Raw genomic sequence first — 19026 nt, 5'->3', positions numbered from 1 at the left:
CTCCTTGGGGTTCTTCATTTGTGTGTAGCTTAGGTCCAGTGCACAGTGAGCAAGGAACCATGTCTGGGCATACGCTTGGCTGTTTAAGGTGTTAGATCAAACACACAAAATGTGATGGGAGGATAATTGCAATAGGCCTAACCATTTTCAATCGCTCTTGGTAGCATTCTAACCCATTGTTCTATTGCTCACCATGTCACTTCAACGGAATGTTACCCTGAGAGATTGCCTGTGGTTAGACTTATTGAAGGCATCCTTTAATCACCTTTTTTTTGTTTGATGTAACACCGTAAGTGGCCAATGGTATTCAAAGACCTGGATCCCTTGCTCGCTGTGCCACTGTAACAAAGCACCACCCAACTGAAGAGACTAATCAGGGCAAAACTACTCTTAGGTTGCTTGTGTTCTGGTTCCGAGCTGACCTGGCTTGGTAGTTTGAGCTGGACTGTTTCTATTGGAGCATCGTCAAGACTGATTTGCATATGGTTGGGTCTAATATAAAGTGACATGGTGGGCGAAAGAACGATGATTTGGAATGCTACTTTGAGCAATTGCCAGCAGTTAGGCTTAAAACAAGCATACTCCCATCACCTTTTGTATGTTTGAAATTAATCCTTAGTGTTCAAGGATATGTCCAGACGTGGGTCCCTTGCTTTCTGTCCCACTGGAACCAAGCTACACTGGCCTGAAGAGCCACAATCAGGGTGAAACTAGTCCTGGGTTGCTTGTGTTCCGGTTCGGAGAGGACCTGGCTTGGTAATTCATGCTGGACTGTTTCTATTGCAGCAGGGTCAAGACTGTTTTGTGTATTACTGGGTCTAATCTAAGACGGCATGGTGAGCAAAAGAATGATGAGTTTGGATGCTACCCAGAGTGATTGCCAGTGATTAAACTTCTTGCAAGCATCCTCACATCACTTTTTGTGTGTTTGATGTAACGCCCTAAGTCGCCAAATTTATACTAAGACGTGGGTCATTTTCTCACTGTGCCACTGGAACCAAGCTACATCCAACTGAAGAGCCCCAATCAGGGTAAAACTGGTCTTGGGTTGCTTGTGTTTTGGTTCAGAGAAGATCTGTCTTGGCAATTTGGGCTGGACTGCTCCTATTAGAGCAGGGTGAAGAGTGATTTCCATATGGCTGGATCTAATTTGATGTGGCATGGTAGCCAAAAGAGCGATGGGTTGGAATGCGACAGGGTGAAACCGGTCTTGGGTTGCTTGTGTTCCAGTTTAGAGAGGACCTGGCTTGGCAATTCGATTTGGGTGGTTCATATTGGAGCAGGGTCAAGACTGATTTGTATAATGCTGGGTCTAATTTTAGGCTCCATGGTGGGTAAAAGAATGATGGGTTGGAATGCTACCCGAGTGATTGCCAGTAGTTATACTCATTGCAAGAGTCCTCCCATCACCTTTTGTGTATTTCATGTAATGCCCTAAGTGGCCACGTGTATGCCCAGACTTTGGTCCCTTGCTCACGCTGCCACTGGAGCCAAGCCACACCCAAATGAAGAGCCTCAGTCAGGGTGAAACCGGTCTTCAGTTGCTTGCGTTACTGTTCAGAGAGGACCTGGCTTGACAATTCCGTCTGGGCTGTTTCTATTGGAGCAGGGTCAAGAGTGATTTGCATTTTCTGGGTCTAATCCTAGGTGGCATGGTGGGCAAAAGAACGATGGGTTGGAATGCTACCCTTAGCGTGAGCCTGTGGTTATATTTAATAAACTTTTTGATTGTTTAAGCCTTTAAGATGTCACACTCTTCAATTGTCAAGCTACAACTTGCCCAAAATCGAGCATTGAGGGGATGGAAAGGGAGTAAAATACTAATGTTGAGGAAGGAGAAGCAAGCAAACTACTTCCCCTCAAGACTCACTGCATGCCCCACTGGCACCTCCACTTCCGGATGGGGAACATCAGCAAACCCCAGTAGTTCCCACACTGAAGTTCTAGTGCAGCAAACTTCTAGGGCTCTAGGGCTAAAATAAGGGAAAGAAACTCCATCGGCAGAGAGCCAGTATGGCCCTTGAATGGCTTCGTGGCCATGGAGGTAGAATACCCTCAGTGAGTATGGGATTCTTACAGTCGCACAAATGGATCATACAGGGGAGCATATGATTGGTCACAGTTGTGAAACCCCTCCGTACATGCCCTTTATGACGTCCTACTCTGTTTGTGCTTGATTTACAGACATGTTCGGGCATGCGGACAAACGAGGATGCCCCTGTGAATTGGGGCTGTCACCTTTAATACTGTATATGTGAAAAAAGGCAACCTATAGGTTCTTAAAGCTGCAGGTACCCACCAGTACTGACGAGGGTACTGCCAGAACTTGCTGTTCATTCCTTTTCTGTACATCATATAGTTTAGATTAGTGAAATGAGAATGTAAATTATCCAGTATTATTGTAAACAAAACCATTTGCTTCAAGTTGCATGCTTTACAGCAGCAGGATACAACTTACTTAGGCACCTCATTGACATTTGATAGCCCATCGTGGCCCCTTGGTGCCCCCCTAAATGTAAATCAAGGATTGAAAACAAGCATTGCACCATTATCTGGGAATGGCATTTTAACTGCAGAGAGTGTTGCTCCCTTCACACTGTGATGTTCCTGAGAATTGAAATGTCACTGTAGGCAGGAAAGCCATTGGGTTTCCGCTGCTCAGTGGTGAGATGAGAGGGCGGTAAGTGCTCCAGTCGTGGGTTTATGAACCCTAACTTTGATTGCGCGCATATGGCTTGCTGGAAATTAAAGTCCCTTAGGAGCCCTCAGACAGGGCACTGCGGATAACCACAGCAGCATGAAACCTGTTCTCACCTGAACAAAGCGCCCTTGGGAGCAACACCCAAATGACAATAAGTACAGGCATCATTAAGACTAAAAGATCGCACCTGCAACTAAAATCTTTGTGAGTGTGAAATAGTTGGAATTTAAACAAATTGAACAGCAGCATTGCACTATCCCCTCAGTGCCACTTCAATATATTTAAATACTTTTTTAAAGTGTTGGCTTGTGATGGAAGCAAAATGTTACCACTTTTGAGGAATGATGAAGAGTTCTGGACTAAACATTTTCCTTTCCCCCTCACAGCAGAGGATCCTTGTCTGTGGTGGATCATTAAACACCTCATTGTCACTCAATCTCTATTGTTTTATTCATGTATTTTTTTTAATGTATTATGGCGAGCATATACTAGACCACAAATCTAGTCTCAAGCAGCATAAGAGAGAAAGAGGGCCGAGAAGATAAGAAATCGCAACAATCAATTACTAAAAAAAGCTATACCTAAAAGTTCAAGAGTCCATCAGGCATCTGGAGCAGCATTGTAAATCATTATTTTTATCACAGCAGCTTTGAAGTTTTTTAGCTTCTGGGAGTCTGTCAGTAGGAGGGTTGGCCATTCCATATATCTGTCCCTGCTGTAGTAAAGCGTTTTCCACTCTTTTTTTTTTGTGCATTTATAGAGTATGTGCTTAGTGTGGCTGTGGGAGCAGGGGGTTCTCTGGCTTTGGTCAGTGTGAATAAGTCTGTGCGATTTTTGGGGTGTTTTGATTTGTGCCTTCCGGGTAGCAGAGAAGGTGTTTAGTTTTTTGCATGATACGAAACTAAGTGAATTTAGGCAGAAATGTGGTGGTATTTTCAAACTAAAGGTAAGGCTTTAATCTCTGTTTTGAACCAGTTGCAGTTTAGACACTCTTGAGTGGAGCGTTGGGAAAGGAAGCATACCAATGCGAATGGGCGTGCTTTTAAGTATATTTGTACCAATTTTGTTCCACGCTCCTAGTTTTCTTGGCCAACCTGCTTCATTTCCCAACTCTTTGTCTGGTGTATGTTAGCAGTACTGGCAGCAATGCTTAATTTGAGCCAGTGCTTTCCGATGCTCAGCACCAGCACTTAATTGGTTTCCGGTGCTTGACGCTGCACCTAGGACAGTCTGTCACATGGTGGCACTGTTCATCTAATTTAGCAGAACAACAGTTGTTTATGAATACAATATACATAAATAATTACAAATACCTGCCTCACCAGCCATTCCTGTTGCTTTTGGGTCCTGGAATTATCAGAACTGTTGGACTTGAGAGATGCAGGCATGAGAGATGGTTGGTAGTTGTTTTGGCAGCGATGACAGGGGCAATGGGTGGTGCAAGCTGCAGTGGCCTCCTGGTCAGAGCTGTGGCACTTATTAATTTACAAATTTAGCACTGGCAGCCTCCTTGAACATCTAGCTGTGCGGGTCTCTGCAAGCCCAAGAGCTTGTCCTGGAGACCATTATACATCAATCAGCGACTGGACTGAGAATGAGGTCTGACTCTTAGACACAGGCACAACACCCAGATACCCCAGGGGTGACAATTTGCGCTTTGCAAATGCTTGATTGATTGACCTTTTGGTTTGGGCACTGCCCCAATAAATCAATCAAAGGATACCAACTTAATTTTTAGCCTTCAATTTTAAATTCCTCCACATTTATAAAACGTTTCATAATTTAACATTTAAAATGTTGCTTCTTAATTTATATAAAGGCTATTAATTTGTTAATATTATTTTATTTTTTAAGCAGCTGCGGATCCCCTCAGTGGGTGTCCCTGACCACCAGGGATCCCAAACCATAGGTTAAGAACTGCTGCTCTAAATGGTCATAGAAATCATTGGTGACTTTCAACATCCTTGTAATGTACAGTACAATATACTTTATCCCAAATATAAATCCTTCATAATACAATATTGAGTAACCCAAATAGTTGGCCTGTCAATATATAATATGGTAGAAGGTGCATTGACTGAATAACAGTCCACCAGCAAATAGAAATAAAACTGCACATGGACTGATTTCAGGTAGAGCACTACTACATTTAAGAGGAGTTACATTGAAAAAAAGATATAGAAAGAACAGCTACAAATGTTGTCTGTGAGTTGGTAAAACCAACTCTTTGCAAGTGATAATCATTGGTGGTGTTTTATCATGTGATGAAGAAGTACAGCATTTCTGAAAATCTGTAGAAATGTTTGAAATATGCAGTAATCACATTAGTGAACATTCCTACCGTTAGAGCTGGGGGTCTCTAATTGGCTGAGGTAGGTACCCTAGTCCAAATAGGGACCTTTGCTTCTTAGTCAGGGAAAGGAACAACACCTTCTGAGATAGCCCCTGCTCACCCCCTCAGTAGCTCGGCACGAGCAGCCAGGCTTATCTCCAAGGGAAATGTGTAAAGTATTTGCAACCACGCTTTCAGTAACCCAATGGTAACACCACAAAGGGGCTCCACACGAGTTTTATAAAAACAATTATATTAAAAAAGGCATACAATGAGACCACACAATAAAAATCCAACATATGCGTATTTGTATTATGTCACCTTGCCGGTTATTAGGCCAGCAAGCCCTTGTAGGTTCTTGCAGTATTAATGAGCAATTCTCGATGATCCCATGCAGTCCTAATTCAATGCTATGCAGTTCGTAATGCAAGAATCAGGCATTTCGTAATGTAAAAATAATGCAGTTTGTAGAAAATAAATACAAACTTGGTGAACATTATCGGCGCCATCTTGCCCCTTTTCAAACCCATTCATGCGCGTAAGCGGCAGCCATTTTGAGCACCATGGCCTCCCTGCCCCTCGCTGATAGCCAGCGCGTCTCTCTCTCTCTTAACCTCGCAAGCATTCCCCCGCACGCTGACAACCCCCGCTCTCTCATGCCTTGGGTCATAAACCCCTCTTCAGCGCAGCTTCACCACGGAATCCCATCCTGTTCCCAGCGCGACACCTCCCCTCATTCCTTTCATGGCCTCAAACCCTTTTGATGCAAAACCCTTTTCCTGTGTCCCCGTTTGTCTTCCCTGTTCCCAGGCCGCCACCTGGCTCTGCGGATACTGTTTATTACCTCGTACAGTAGGAAGTTTCCCCTCCCCATCAAAAGACCCCCGAACCGATCAAAGCCCCCACCCCATGAGATCCGACCAAACCCCATGCTTTCCGTGAATCGGCGGAATGCCCTGCTGTGCGACAACCATCACCTGTTGTGACCGGGGTGGGGAATCCAACTGTAAATGTATGTGGGAAAGGGTCTGAAGGGGAGATTCCGAGGATGTTCTTTCATGTACTAAAGTATTGCGAGAATGTGTTATGTGCAATAAAGGTTGTAAACCCTAGTATAAGAGGCCAGGCCTCAGAGATGTGGTTAGAGCACCTCGTGACGATACTTGCTGTCTGAATTGATGTGTTCTCCTCCGGAGAGAATAAAATCCTCGTTTCCCGCCTTCCAGTCTCCAGCGCCTGCTTCTTCATTGATTAATATTGGTGGGTCATAGAGGCGATACCGCCGGGCAACATAAAGGGGTCTTTGGTTACCGGTTGTCTTTGGAACCCCTTTTAACAATTGGCGTCCCAAACGTGGGGCCCATCAGCGACTCGTGGATCCAGTGGGAGAGGTCCCGACGACAGAGTGAACGACTGCAACGATCGGAAGGTACCCTGTCCGATAGACCCTCGTCTGACAGCCGATCATCCGAACTTCACTGGTTCTGAACAGACCTCTCTCGAGTGATCTGCGGTCCTGACTGGGAACCATCAGGAGTGCCACGAGAAGTACGAAGAGAAGAGGACGATCGGGCGCTGGATTCGGAAGACGAGAAACTGTCCATGCGGTCCGGGTAAGGTCGTGTAAACACGACGAATTGCGAAAGTGATAGATAATTGAAAGTGATTGATAATTGTTGAGAAAATACTAGTATTACTTTTTGTTAATTTATTTGGAGATTCACTGTCTGCAAACGGAGAAACAACAGGCTCTCCCTTTATAAACAGCGAAGGATAGGTACGCACCCGTCGGACCTATTTTTCTCCCCCATTGATTAACTGTTATAGATTGTTTTCTGGAGATTCTCTGTCTGCAAACAGGGAAGAATAGGTCCCCTCTTTGCAGATAGTGAAAGGGTAGGTGACGCGAACCTTTGCGAGCCTACTTATTCTCCCCATTGACCATATTGATTTTTTATTTTTGACCTAAACATTGATTAACTGTTATAGATTGTTTTCTGGAGATTCTCTGTCTGCAAACAGGGAAAAATAGGTCCCCTCTTTGCAGATAGTGAAAGGGTAGGTGACGCGAACCTTTGCGAGCCTACTTATTCTCCCCATTGACCATATTGATTTTTTATTTTTGACCTAACATTGATTGCTCAGAATTGGTTCATGAGGTATTCACTACGTGCAAACAACGTAGAATAGAAATATTCTGTCTAGTCTTTGCGCGCAGTGATAAGATAGGTAGTGCTGACTATTATCCCATTGTGATCCGTCATGCCTGTCTTCTCCCCACTGGTCAGTAGCCTGTTTTACCCGGACCGCTTATTAGAGATGAACCATCCGGCTCCGCTGGAAGGCACCCCTAATAAGGACATGTTCATGAAGCATGGATTAATTGCTATAGCCTATAGTGAGCTGTGGCATAAATATACGAAAAAGGATCGAGAAAGACAGTGGCCACTGAGAGGATCCTTTGATCTCGACAAAATAGAAACAGTAGAAATAGCCCTTCGTAGGAATGAAACAACACCTATTATGCTCGATAGCCTCGGTATGTGGTGCAAAGAAGCCACGCAACGGAGGGAAGGCGACGAATTCAGAAAAGGTGAGGGGACGCGACGGATAACCCTCCAAACGTCTAGTAGGCGAAGGGAAGGGCCAGCGATGGCACAGTCCCGAGGAGTAGACATGAAAAGCGAATGGTGTAAAGGGATGTGCCGACAAGCCAACCCCGGAACACAACGACCCGAAGGTAACCCCCCGACATTACGCACAGGACGGACAGATTTAAAACCAAACCAATGTGCTTTCTGTAAATGTCTTGGACACTGGAAAGCCCAATGCCCGACTCTGCAAAGCATAGGTAAGAATGGAGGATTGACAGAAAGGACGGACCGACAGAAAGGAAAAAGACGTGAGATAAAAACCAATCCGACTAGTGCAGGCAGAACAGACAGGACCACCCCGTTTGATTATGCTCGGTGGCACAGATTTTGTCAGACCAATTTTAACGACATGTTAGAGTTCTGGGACTGATTGCTCTCTGTTGCTCCCCCACTCTGAAAAACAAACACAACTGCAGGTCAGTGTAAACAACCCCCCGTTAGAGAAAGGACTCAAGAAAGCCAAGCGTCTATTATATAACTTAGGATTTAATTACGGTAAAACACACAACCAACAGTAAATAGAATAACTAGTAGTACTCTCTAAAAAGCAAACTTGACTAATAGGAAAAATACAAAACATATTATGCTCACTCCGGAAGTCCTCCAATGTAACAGTTCGATGGTCCCGCCCATCCGAAACACATAGCACGTGTGGGGCGGGGCCTGCCAGCAACCATGGGCCAAAAAGAGAACGCTGGCGAGAAGGTCCTGGAGGCTCCACCAAGCAGGCAATGAAATGGTCTTTCCATACTACCCTTCCAGGGATGGCGTCCCCCGGGCCGCGAGTAGGGAGGGGGCGGCTGCAAATGACCCCCTCCCTCGTATCTCCTGGTCTGGCCATCACGAATTCCTCCATCGAACGGATGCAGGGTGGGCAGGGAGGAAGAGGCGACGCGGACGAGCCTCTTCCACCTCCACAGGTAGGAGGCTTCCCTGCCCTGGGCCGACGCCGATGTCCTCCAGCCGGGCGACGGCCATATACCTACGCTGCACAGGAAATATAATGCCCGGCTGGTATATTTCCGTAACACAGGACATATAATGCCCGACTGGTATACTTTCTCAGCACAGGACATACAAGACCCGGCTGGAATATTTGCGCAGTACAGGACATACAATGTCCGACGGGCATATTTGCGGAGCACCGGATGTACAGTGGTCCCCCAAGAGTCGGAATCAGGGGTGTAGGGTGGTCATCATGTGCGCCCCTGATTCCAAGGGACGGTGTAGGATGCGCCGGGAGAAGGAGACGGCACGGGTGAGCCTCCCTCACCTCCCCAGATGAAGGCTCCACTGCTGCACCCTGGCACCCCAAACCAAAATGTCCTGCTCCAGCAACATGATGCTCCGTCTTTCACCATCACAAGAAGTTTTCTCCTCTCCTGATAGATACAACGAAGGGCGGTTGCTGCAGGGTCTCGAAATGGCGTCTGGGCCCTCGAAAGGCGGGTCTAGGCCGCTGGAGTAACTTTGTCCGAAATTGCAACTCGGGCACTTGTCCACCTGGGCGCAAGCCCCCACCATCGACAAACATCCCCTCGACTTTGAAGATTCTACCAAAGTCCCAAGAGCCCTCGGCCCCTTCAGGCTTCCGGTGAGGAACAGTTGCATTGATCTCAAATGAAATAACCACGGCACAGCAACAAGATGGCGGTGCCCTCGTGTCTGCATCAGCTTCCGTCTGAACCACCCAGGAACATTATGGGCTAACGAACTTGAACAAGTTCCGGCTGAACATCAACATGACCCGGTAAGAGAGACTCTACCCCCTCCCTCTCTTGATTGACGGTCCGCACCACCAGCCCCTCTGTTAGCACAGTTTTCTTTTGAACTGCCGAAAGGGACTCTGGTCCAACCGCCAATTGCCGGGGATATTTTTGCCCCTGATGCTACTTCCGGACTAAACCGACCTCGCCCAAAATGGCGCTGGTATCAATGGAAACTAACGAATGCCTCGTGGTGTTCCTTAACTAATGAAACTTGATGTACTAAGATATACATATATATATATACGAACCATTGCGCACTCGATGTTAAAGGGAGGAGGGTTCACTTGGCGAACATTTAAGAAGGGTTCCATAAAATGTTGATTTCAATGAACAATTTATTTTCGATATTTGTTGTAACTGATACATAACGTCGCTTATGATGCACACCCGCGGTTTACATCTAGGAAATGTGATTACGATGAGCTTGACTGTGTTTCCATTTATGAACTGAAATGCCCCTGATTCCTTTTGTCATGCAATGAAATGTTTTTGGTTACTTGCAAATAATTAATTAGACCTTTTTTTTACATGTTCTTGTGCTACAAAATAACCCCCTACTGTATGTGCTTCCATCGACGACGTGTCAGGCCAAAATATGAATTGCGCTCTCACATTTTACGTACTGAATAATTCTACAAATAAAAGGTCTTAAAAAGCTATGGATAGGCATCGCGTACTTTTGTAAATGCGGGTATCGGTGGGAGGGTTTTTCTGTGCGCAACTGTTCTGCTCTTTTTTTAAGGTTATCCAAGAAATGGTTGTTCGGCCCTGGGTTGATGGTCGAATCACAGGTATGATATGCTGCCTCCCAGATATGCGACTAAACTCAGGAACTGACGTATGAAGAAGGACCTCGACTTCTGAGAATGGGTAAAGTAAAACGGTGTGATTGATAAAATGTTATAAAGATATGGTGATCGAAGGTACTAAGGTACAGGGTTGAACGAAGAACTGATATGCCTTAGAACATCACAGCTTTAGGAATGATTTAGGGATCCCGATGGCCGGATACATCTACAAAACCGGGTACCTCACGCTAGGCACCTCGGATTCCTCTTTTTAGCGTTTCCACTACGCACGATCCTTAATGCCATCCTCAAACCTCCCCATGAACAACCTATCACATTGCCTGCCCCCATGACTTTAGGAAACCAGAACCCTAAGGGATTATATCCCGAAGAAGATAAGTACGAGTATGTGGTAAGTAAAGGACTTTCGTGCCCATACATTTGATGTGTTCGAATGTTGTCCCCCTACCTCCCCTTTCCCCCCCCCCTTTTTCCCTCTGCAGGTTACATTAGAATCCCGATTAGAGTATCATAAGGGATCTGAAACCACGTCACGCCCGATGCATGAAGACGGACGAGCGCTGCAAAACGGCCCAACAAGAACGCTCTACCCAATGCACGACCTTTTTACTTGATCTAATCCTCTTCTGTCCCAAAACTGCGTGCTTTCTACATCCTAACCCAGACCTGAAACGTCTAAACGTCAGGTAACGCACTGAATAGCCCAAACAATACACGGTCATTCCCCATGTCACACGTGTACTGTTTGGCCTATTGTCTGTCTCTCTCTCTTACTCTCTCTCTCACTCTCTCCCTCTCTCTCTCTCTCTCTCTCTCTCTCTCTCTCTCTCTCTCTCTCTCTCTCTCTCTCTCTCTCTCTCTCTCTCACTTACTCTTCCACCCCTCCTCACTTTCCCTCTTCCTAGCAACTGGCACCTAATTGGCGAACCTGGTGCACCTCCTGATTGGCCCCAAATACCACAAGTATTTGCACAAATTTGTCCTAAATAAAATTGTATCGATACCACGTTACTACCTCTCCTTTTCTACTAAAATATGGATGAAATTTAAATTGGCCAATAGGAAAGGGACAGGTAAGACGACTAAGGTTCCCTAAATTTGACCCACTCTGAGGGAACTATTTGTCAGTGGCTTCTATGATAAAATATGTCTGTAGTAATGCGACCATCCCCATTGCAAATTGTCTCCGTACCCCAAGCTGTAAGAAATGATCGAGACACCCCCATTTACCCAAAATGCCCCCAGTTTGGTATCAGCCGCCCTGAACGAGAACTTGAAAAACGCACATTGCTCCGATTCACTACGTTCCTAATCGTTTTTCATAAGATCCCACCTTCCCCGAGGATAAGTTTAATGATTATCGCAAACCATCCCCCGAGTTTTTGTAGTAACCAGGTTGCGAGGATTTATATAGAAAATTAGAAAGATGTATGCAAAGTTAAAAATTAGATCGAAAATCGAAAGACCTTGTTTCTGTAAGCCTTGCTGAAAATAAGATGTTTTGATGTAATGAAGACTTGTTTAGCCTATGTTCATCCCTCAGAAGGACGCCTATCAGACTATGGTGAATAGCACGTTACACTTTTTCGTAAAATACAAGGCCCTGAAGGCCAGCCTAGCCTTGCAAGACTCGTACTAGGGAAATGGGTCTCTACCAGAGGAACTGACATCTACTATAATAGACGTATGCAATGAATGAGTACCAGACCTCGTACCTATTACAAATGAACGTAATAATCATCAAAGCGCCAAAGAATTAGCCGACAAAAGGAAGTTGTAAGGAATCCAGCAAACCCATCATCAATTGTTTATACGGTAGCCGCAAAAATCTCAAATGTAGCGAGTGCTTACCCCTGCTGCTTGGTGTTGGGAGAGAAATAGATTTATGTAATTACCTTCTTCTGCAAAATCTCTAAAGACTGTCTTTTCAAACTCGTTTAAGGGTACCACTGTCGGAGGAGAAAGAGACCGGATGTGGGAGCACGCGGCCTGACTGCGGATTGTGGAACATCAGCGACGGAGGCCGAGGCGAGACCACAGCTGTAAGGAGACGCCGGACGGGGCATTGTTTCAGACAAAGCTAAGGAAAGGGCTGACCTGAAGCCCCTGCTATGTGATCAACGTGTGCCAAAAGCCCCCGCTCTCTGAACATGGTTGCGGACTCGCCTGTCGCAAACTCTCCGCCTCCCTCTGATCTGTTCCCGACTTGGCCTTGCTCCATCCCCTCCTCCTCCGACCTACCATAAGGACTGTTCACACCCGCACCTTTCCATCCGAACTCCCAAGTTCCTCCAAATCCTACTGAGCTCCCCAGAGAAGAGTACTCCCTGCGTCAGAAGGGAGGGAGCTCCGACTAAATAGACCACGAACTATGTTGAAATCCCAGAACGGTGACCTAGAACTCCACCAAGGGTCGCCCCCGAAGAAAAGATGAACAAAGTCTGTGGTTCTGCCCGCTACCAAACACCCTGAAGATGATGGAAGCAACAGGAAATGCCCACCACAGAGACTCAAGAAACAAACAGATCTCACAATTCAGGAACAATCGCATTTTTTTATTGCAAATCTATGCTCTGCGTTACAAAAGAAAGTGCACCTGTTCCAAAACCGTAACGCATTTCTCCTATGAGGTCTGGCGAAACCAAACAAAATGTACCCCTGCCCGCAGACCTCCAACGACTCAATCCACATGAACATTCCTGTTGACAGACCGAATTGTAATCCAGGTGCTTAACAGTGCCAACAGAAGACGACAAAAGACAACGAGAACTCTGATATTTTTGCTATCTCTCCTTTCTCTCCCAAGCACCATCGGACTAACTATGCACCCGCCGAATGCAAAGAGGACTTACCTGTATGATAACTTACCAGTTCTTATTCCAAATGACTATAAGCATCTATGATCTGTACCCAACACCCTCGCTACATAATTCTAGTCTGATATTGCATAACGATGACTTTTTCTGCAACCAACTTAACGATGGACCCGCCTACTAAATGATGAGATTTTTCAATATGATGTTTATAATGTGATGTTTATGTACAATTCTTTCGCCTAAGTCCCCTCTCCCTTACTTATGATCGCTGCATATAGATGTAGATAGGAAATAGGCCAGCAAGATGTCTTGGAAATGTTAAAGGGAGGACTGTAGAAAATAAATACAAACTTGGTGAACATTATCGGCGCCATCTTGCCCCTTTTCAAACCCATTCATGCGCGTAAGCGGCAGCCATTTTGAGCACCATGGCCTCCCTGCCCCTCGCTGATAGCCAGCGCGTCTCTCTCTCTCTTAACCTCGCAAGCATTCCCCCGCACGCTGACAACCCCCGCTCTCTCATGCCTTGGGTCATAAACCCCTCTTCAGCGCAGCTTCACCACGGAATCCCATCCTGTTCCCAGCGCGACACCTCCCCTCATTCCTTTCATGGCCTCAAACCCTTTTGATGCAAAACCCTTTTCCTGTGTCCCCGTTTGTCTTCCCTGTTCCCAGGCCGCCACCTGGCTCTGCGGATACTGTTTATTACCTCGTACAGTAGGAAGTTTCCCCTCCCCATCAAAAGACCCCCGAACCGATCAAAGCCCCCACCCCATGAGATCCGACCAAACCCCATGCTTTCCGTGAATCGGCGGAATGCCCTGCTGTGCGACAACCATCACCTGTTGTGACCGGGGTGGGGAATCCAACTGTAAATGTATGTGGGAAAGGGTCTGAAGGGGAGATTCCGAGGATGTTCTTTCATGTACTAAAGTATTGCGAGAATGTGTTATGTGCAATAAAGGTTGTAAACCCTAGTATAAGAGGCCAGGCCTCAGAGATGTGGTTAGAGCACCTCGTGACGATACTTGCTGTCTGAATTGATGTGTTCTCCTCCGGAGAGAATAAAATCCTCGTTTCCCGCCTTCCAGTCTCCAGCGCCTGCTTCTTCATTGATTAATATTGGTGGGTCATAGAGGCGATACCGCCGGGCAACATAAAGGGGTCTTTGGTTACCGGTTGTCTTTGGAACCCCTTTTAACAAGTTTGTAATGCAAGAATCAGGCAGTTTGTTATGCTAAAATAATGCAATTTGTAATGCAACAATCAGGCAGTTTGTAATGCAAAAATAATGCAATTCATAATGAAACAAACAGGCAGTTCGTAATGCAAAAATAATGCAAAAATAATGCAACAATCAGGCAGTTTGTAATGCAAAAATAATGTACTCCGTCACTGATCGTGGTGCTCTGGACAGTCTCTATACCACCGCTACTGACTCGCGGTCAGCTACTGCCAAAATATGCCCCTAACATTGTTCTGATGGAAAACAAAGTGCATCTCATCAGCAAGTACAGGCCACAATATGGACTTGAGTGGAGGCTCATGCTGTGAAGGTGGGAAAGGCCGTGAGTGTTTCTCTCGTAGCCCGCACCCTGCCCCAGGCGGAGACACACACACGGTTGCTGAGGGGGTATGATCTCACTCTCCTCTCCCTGTGGTTTGGGCATTCGATGCGACTTCGTTGATCTTGGGCAGTGGAACTCGGACTGCCCCAGGGCGGTGATAGTTCAAGGTTCGAAACCCTAAAACACTACCCCCAGCATGACCCCCTACACTACACAAACACCACTACTCTACCCTAAACCCTAAAACTCGACCCCTACACTACACAAACACCACTAGTCTTCCCTAAACCCTAAGACACTACCCCCAGCATGACCCCCTACACTACACAAACCCCCACGACCCCCTAAATCCTTACAAAGTAACCCCCACCCCATGCCCAAACCCCCTTACCTCTCTCTTCTTGTGGTTCCTCTCTCCTCGTTGTTCCTGCTTCACGTTGTCTCTGAGGGGTGGTGCACATCGTTCTCAGGAAGCGGAACAGCCTCTGTTTCTTTACAACGACGTGGATGGTCTAATTTTTTTTAGAATGCATGGTCATTTACTATACATACCTTTACAACGAAATTTGTTGTAAAGGCATGCGTGGTAAATGACCATGCGCTCTAAAAAAATGTGCAGTAATTTATTTCGCGATGTACAACTCATGCGTGCCGCTCGCTAGAGGTGTTTGTTGCTGCTGGACTACTGAGCCTTGCTACAGGCGTAGCACCTTTGGATCCCTGAGTGCCTTGTGTTCTTAAAACAGAGAGTCTAATCCCGTGGCCGCAGAGGAGGTGAGAGGCGCGGCGCTCGGGACTGCGAGGGCCAGCATTCCTCCAAACACCAACAGCTGGTTCCTCTTCCCGGCCGAGCCGTGCCCCCTCCCAGTGCCACGCCCCCTGCAAGCTGTACTTTACCTCTCGCGGCCCCCGCTTAGCGGGAGCCGCTCGCAAGAGACGTTTGTTGCTGCCGGACTACTGAGCTTTGCTACAGGCGTAGCACCTTTGGATCCCTGAGTGCCTTGTGTTCTTAAAATGGAGAGTCTAATCCCGTGGCCGCAGAGGAGGTGAGAGGCACGGCACTCGGGACTGTGAGGACCAGCATTCCTCCAAACACCAACAGCTGGTTCCTCTTCCCGGCCGAGCCGCGCCCCCTCCCAGTGCCACGCCCTCTGCAAGCTGTACTTTACCTCTCGCGGCCCCAGCTTCGCGGGCGCCGCTCGCTAGAGGTGTTTGTTGCTGCCGGACTACTGAGCCTTGCTACAGGCGTAGCACCTTTGGATCCCTGAGTGCCTTGTGTTCTTAAAACGGAGAGTCTAATCCAGTGGCTGCAGAGGAGGTGAGAGGCGCGGCGCTCGGGACTGCGAGGACCAGCATTCCTCCAAGCACCAACAGCTGGTTCCTCTTCCCGGCCGAGCCGCGCCCCCTCCCAGTGCCACGCCCCCTCTACTAACTTAAGCAGGATTAACGACGCGCATCGCGGGACGCGCGTGGGTCGTGGCCCGGGGCGAAGACCGGGCAAAGAGCGGGCCCTCTGTGGCCCTCAGAGGCCAGAAGAGGCCGGGCTGGGCCAGAATCCCTGTTCGATTATCGCACAGTCTAGGACTATTGGAGTAAGTTCACGGGGGTATAATAGTATTGTATTGGCTACTATGTCTATTGAAATCCTAACACCGGAACTTGTTGGATCTGATAAGCCAGTGAGCCTGATCAATGGGAAATTAGACAATTATTTTAAGAAAACTGTTACGGACACCCCCAGTACTCCTACCTTGGCGGAACGTTGGGCTGAGCGACGACGCTCGGTGGAAAGCCTGAAAAATAGACCATTAACTGATTCACCCATTCTGATCATCTCTACTTTGGAGGGGACCTTAACTGAGAATGTTTGTTCTTTTTCCCAGGATAGAGTTCCATTAATATTTAGAGAGTGTGCGCCCACGAATGACACTGGTCCCCAGGATACTGTGAATGCCCCCATTAACCCTATTAATCCCAGCGTAACCAAGGCCACAATCATAACTGAGGCACTGATAACCCCTACTCCTAGGCAAATTAGACCTGTAAGGAATAGGGCAAAAAAAGTTACGCCTACTAAAATTTATGGCCCACCACCTAACAAAAAAAGGCGTAAAAGGGCAGACTTATCGAAGCGGCAAATCAATCATGCTGATTTTGGGATTAAAGTCAATGCTAACACAGGGGGAGAGCGGGTACTTGCATTGGATCAGGGAACCATGGCTACATCACCTATACATACAAGCTCCACGTCTAAAGTAGTGGAGGCTAGCTCTATATCTGATAATTCTTCCGCTGTTGTGACACCACAAGAATTCCCAAACCATGTCTTAATCGATAGTATAGATTCCATTATAAGGACTTACACTCTTGCTATCGTAGAAAGACTCAACAAAATGGATGATAGGCTTGGGAAGATAGAGCGTGATATGGGTAGCAAGCTAGTATCCACTAAGGTACCATCTAACCCTGTTTTACAAACTACCATTATACCAACCCCAGCTATAGCCCCTACATCTGCCCCCGCTCAGACTATGGACATGTCACAAACATCACATACCCTTAGAGAAATCATACCCAAAGCTACTTCTGTATTATCAAAAAGTAAACTCACATTGCCTCCTGTTGTAACTGCTAGTGGGCCGACGAAGAGCATAGGACAAGCCACTGGAGACCAGAAGAGGGATAGGGGGAGTGGGAGGCTTACACGGGGTAACTACAGCAAGGGCCCCCTTCCAGAACTTCCACCGGAAGCAGTGCCTTTCGTGGTGGTTCTTACCGGGGTGGCAGAGTTAGAGGCGAACAAACGCGAGGGTTTTGCCCAATTGAAGAACAAAATTATGCATTGTTGAGCATGTATAGACCCATTGCAAATAACATCAATGGCGAAATCGTCCATGTTCGTCGCCTCCCCTGGTTGGGAGGAAGACCCAAGGACATTGAGGGCGACGTAGTGGTTATAAATTTCAGAGACCAGAATGCTGTCCATTTTATACTTAACTGGTCCTCTGATCACGATAGTAACCTTATCACCCCTCGCCCTCTTACATGCTTCTATCCACGTTCAGTGGTGTTCCCGCCCCACCATCAATTCCCGCCAGTCCCTCCACCACCTTTACCCAGGCAAAAGTATCCTAACCCATACTGTCCACCCGGGTACAATAATGGTTTTCCATTAATTGGTCATCATTCTGCAATAATAGCCGACCCGTACGGGTGGAATATTGTGGCTCCAAGATATAATTCCTCATCCCATAGGAGAATGGACCATCTCAAGCCTTTCACGCCCCTAGAGACCACCAATAGGTTTGACCTGTTAAGTGGCCTGGAGGATTGCGATTGAAGCCAGCTGGCCACGGGGGGGGGGGGGGGTGAGGGAACACGTGGAGATGATGGGGGGAAGTGGTCAGAGGTATGGTGGAGAGAGGTTCTATTATGGATAATCCGTTTTCTGGATAGAATGCTGCCCGTACTACCAGCTGCAATGAAGATAGTATTGAGTACTCTCAACGTAACCTGGACCCCTTTACCCCGGCTGATGTTATTATAACCCCTATGGTCTCACCGACGAGTGGTATTATCCCCCGGTTACCTGATGACCCCCAGATCAGGGACGTATCCCCTTCCTACACGGGCCCTTCATCCAACGAGGCCGCAAGACCAACAGTGGGAGGTTATAAGCTGGGGAGTTGGAATATTGCCGGTTGGAATAACAAGGTGGACCGTTTAGGGTGGCTAGAATTCTTAACCCAATTCGATATCTTATGTCTCCAGGAGACCTGGGCGACTGAAGATGTCCACCTTGATGGTTACGTTGCCTATAATTGTCCAGCCCAGCCCTCCAATATGGGTAGAGCTAGTGGAGGGTTGGTGATACTGCTGTCTGTTAGGCTGCCGGTGCAAGTGAAAACCCATCTGACTGTTGGCCTGCACTCGCAGTTGTTATGGTTACAACATAGGAATGGGAGAAATGTCCTAGTAATAAATCATTATAACAATGTTTTTAACCATTCAAATACTGTTATAGTTGATGAACTGGATGTGGAGGTTGATAAGTTGTGTGGTCAAAATAGGGTGTCCTTTGAAATCTTGTGGGGAGGTGATTTTAACATCCATATGTGTCCCTTTGCCGGCACGAGGGTGTGTGGTTATGGTGGGGAGGATGGGGAGGATCAGGCCCACTTCCTACATTCGACCTATGGCGATTCTCTCAACACCCTCATGCTTAAATTGGATCTATGTATTATGTTACCTGGCGAAGACAAAGAGGGTAACCCGGTACCTACCTTTATAGGTAGGAACTGTGCGACAGTTATTGATTACCTCATCGTCTCCACCAGTATTACTGCTCTGTGTGCCACCCCCGAAATAGTAGACATA

The sequence above is a fragment of the Lissotriton vulgaris genome, chromosome 10 (genome assembly GCF_964263255.1).
Source record: "Lissotriton vulgaris chromosome 10, aLisVul1.2, whole genome shotgun sequence".
In the NCBI taxonomy this organism is placed as follows: Eukaryota; Metazoa; Chordata; class Amphibia; order Caudata; family Salamandridae; genus Lissotriton; species Lissotriton vulgaris.
The sequence above is the reverse complement of the archived record's forward strand: the minus strand, read 5'-3'. Positions refer to the sequence as shown.